At 40.3% G+C, this 3,791-nt stretch overlaps 1 long non-coding RNA gene across 1 annotated transcript; it reads right to left on the bottom strand.

Moving 5' to 3' along the window:
* Positions 1–1,166: 1,166 nt before the first annotated feature.
* On the bottom strand, positions 1,167–1,998 carry LOC113038334 (uncharacterized). The gene is made up of 3 exons (XR_003274769.1): positions 1,969–1,998; positions 1,294–1,354; positions 1,167–1,206 (listed from the first exon to the last, which is right to left on the bottom strand). It is a non-coding gene; the product is annotated as an uncharacterized LOC113038334 (long non-coding RNA).
* Between the last annotated feature and the right edge of the window lie 1,793 nt (positions 1,999–3,791).

Raw genomic sequence — 3,791 nt, 5'->3', positions numbered from 1 at the left:
CCCCGAGAGATGCTTAGCACTTGTTGGCCCTTTTGCCTTCTGTCTGCGGTCCAGCTCACCCTTAAACCATCTGGATTGGGTTCAGGTCCGGTGACTGTGGAGGCCAGGTCATCTGGCACAGCACCCCATCACTCTCCTTCTTTGTCAAATAGCCCTTGATGCCTTCAGTGTGACTCTACAATTTTCATAGTCATGGAAATAAAGAAAACTCTTTGAATGAGAAGGTGTGTCCAAACTTGTGGTCTTTACTGTAAAAAAAAGAAAAAATATATATATTACACACACACACACACACACTTTTGCACATCCTGTCATACCGGTGACTGGGTGTTACTGCAATAGACTTTGCAGCATTAAGGTTAACGATTAATCAATTAATTTATCGTTAATTTAAGCGATGATCAATCATGGAAATGATTGAAAATTGACATCCCTACACAGAAGTATAGAAAATTCTACATTGATTAAAAAAAAAAAAAACGACACTGATATCGGATCGAAATTACTGTCTCTTCTCATAGTGACAGCCAATAACATTAGTTTTTTTGGTATTGCATGCACTCGATTGGCTTGCGTCTGCGCTTGGGTATTTGCATAAGATGTTCTGACTGGAGCACAGCTGCATTGGCGCTTGAAAAGTCTTCAACTTCTATTTAGAATTAATTTCTAGAATTAATTTCACCATGCTTGACGTCACTTCATTTAAAAGTAAACGAGAGGCTTTGACGCCCCATGTGATGGGGCATTATATGTCTGGATACCGCTGCACAAATCTTTCAACCACGAGAAATGTAGTTCCAGCACGGCCTTACATCCAGGACAGCAGAATGGTCAGGATGACCTGAAACACATAACAAACTGAAATCAAAATGAAAAGTATTTAGTCTTGAGTGATGCTGAAAAAAACAGGTTTAGTTTTTCACCCAGGAGAAACTGCTTCCTGTCAAACAGTCTTTATGAAGAATGATCTCTTGATCCTGGATCCTTGCTGCCATCCACGCGGAGATGATTTGGAGGATATGTGGTTGTGTCTAAAGGGTAATGAATCAATGTTACAAGAATACTGATAGCAGCACTATTGATCCTGTACCTTATGTAAATGTTTTCAGTACAGAACAAGTCAGGAACCAAATTAGTACCAGTTCTTGAAACCCATCTCTACTTGTAACAGTTGTCTTGTTGCTGCTGCCCAGACTGTCTCTTCCCCTGATGATAAATATATGTGTTCATTTTAAAGCATTAAATAATACATTTAAATTACTAGGTGCTAACATTTCCTTATAAGGAACTCACTGAATCATTGACTCAACTGGTGGCAGTAAGGACCTGTTTTTATACATTCTATGGTAAAGACCTACAAAAATAAATAATTTGTTAACTTTTTGTGAAACGAAAGTATCAGATTAATTTGATAATTAAACTAGCATTAAAAAGCATGCATGTGAAAAACACCATTAACACCAATAATGAACAGATGACAGAATCTACAAGCCTGCCACTTGAGGGAGAAAAGGGGAAATTATTAATATCACATAATGTTACATTGAAAACATGATTTCGGCAGCCTCGGTCTAATTAACGTTAAACTTTATACAGCGGTTTAACGTTATATTCAAGTTCACAGGATGTCTAGCATGAGCATCATCAAGCTCGAGCGGCAGGCATTCAAACAAACTAATTAACGTTACTACGGTTAAAAATTGAATAATAAGAAAGTGAATACTGTATAGTTTATAGTGTTAAATTTCAAATAATTTGAAACAGGTAAGGTTAAATATTCGATTTTAACAGTTAACGTTACCCTAGACCACCTCTGAGACTGCTTTTGAGCTAATTAACCAAACAGAGCATTTATTTATAAAATTGAAAGAGAAAACCTACAAAAATACAAAACACTACTCCTCTTTGATGGCATTTAACGTTATATCAGTTAAAATCTATGAATAAAAGTAGATTTATAGCGCTTACCTTTCCTCCGTGTCCGTCCGCTGGAAGGTGACGTTACAAAATGACGGGCACGCGCACTTCGCACACTTCACTCAGAAAGTGATGTGCGCTGCTAGTAGGGGGGGGTGAAATGCTATTTCATGCATACTGAGTTTTTTACACTGTTAAAGAGTTGGATTCCCATGCTAAACATGGACAAAGTTTCAAAAATTAAGTTGTACGTTTGAAGGAGTATTTCTGTTCCAAAAATACTCCTTCCGGTTTGTGACAAGTTTCGGAAAGTTTTTTTCGAGTATGGCTCTGTGTGACGTTAGATGGAGCGGAATTTCCTTATATGGGTCCTGAGGGCACTTCTCCCGGAAGAGCACGCGCTCCCATATAGCAGAGCAGAGAGAGGCTGTGCACAGACAATCACTGATCAGAGCGAGAGCGTCGCGAAATGTCACAAAAGGAGGAGTGTTTTTGGTTGCCAGGGCAAGACAACCCTGCATAGTTTACCAAAGAAAAAACAGCATTAAGTGACCACTGGACGGAGTTTATTTTTACAGAGCATCAACAAGGTTGTGCAAGTGTTTGTGTTTGTTCCCTGCATTTCGAAGATGCTTGTTTTACAAACAAGGCCCAGTTTGACGACAGATTTGCGTATTGTTTATTTCTTAAGGACGATGCAATCCCAACGAAAAAGGGTCACGATCGTGTGTTGGAACTAGAGGTCTTCACGGGTCCAAAAATTCTTGCCCGAACCCGACAGAGACCCGTAATGTACTACACCGAACCGACCCGGACCCGTCTATTATTTCAAAAGCTGGACCCGGACCCGTGTAGATCCGAGAAATGCCTACCCGGACCCGACCCGGACCCGTATATTACTTGAAATCTGGACCCGAACCCGCCGGGAAGACACAGACCCGCCTGGACCCGACGTTGACATATTCCACCTTAAATTGCTATTACAAGTCAATAAACCTGTTGCGAAGAATACAGCTTTTTGTCTTACCTAATTTAAAGAGCCGTGGTCTCTCTTCCTTGTACCTGACTGCCTATGATGCATTACAATCCTCCGGCAAGAAAGATATTCATGTTATTCCTCTCATTATTCCAAGTCCAAGCTGAATCCACTCATTATTTCAGCTTCAGAAGTCCACTTGATGTCACGGTGACGGATGACAAATGCTACTGTGCACCTGTACATTCTGACTCGAGTTAATTAGCATAACTAACACTGTTTGCCTTTTGAACTATAATAACGATCGCTCGTGCAATGCCATGTCCGCTGACATTATTTATTTACTATCATCTGATCTCTGTCTGTGCTCTCTGCTCAGCATCGAGTCTGAATCTGAACCACTAAAACTTCAAGATTAAACGGTTCATTTATAATATTATAAAAATGGGAGAAAATGTAAAACGCGGTTTGGCGGTCGAAGTGTCCCTCACTGCTTGCCATAGAAACATGACTGCACATGCGTGCTAGCTTTATCAACCTAAAATGCCTTAACGCAATTTGAGCGTAATAGAAAACATTCATGTGACAGTTCACCTCAGATTGTCTTGCTGATTTGAAATAAATTAAACATGAGTGTGTCAAGTCTGCAAGCATTACCGTTTGTGCACTTGTATTAACTCTTGAGTCTGCGAGCGAGAGAGAGAGAGATCACTTTTTTTGGCTCACTCTTTTCTTTTCCTAATTTTACAAGTTGCAAGTTACAAAAAACACAAGCAGTCTTTGATAACTGCCGGATGTTCTTCGAGTCCGATGACTCCGATCGGCGATCGCACGGGTATTACACACAATGTTAAACAGACCCGGGACCCGAGGTAATAGATTCGGACCCGACCCGGAC

The sequence above is a fragment of the Carassius auratus genome, chromosome 21 (genome assembly GCF_003368295.1).
Source record: "Carassius auratus strain Wakin chromosome 21, ASM336829v1, whole genome shotgun sequence".
Lineage (NCBI taxonomy): Eukaryota > Metazoa > Chordata > Actinopteri > Cypriniformes > Cyprinidae > Carassius > Carassius auratus.
This window is presented reverse-complemented; position numbering and strand designations above follow the sequence as displayed.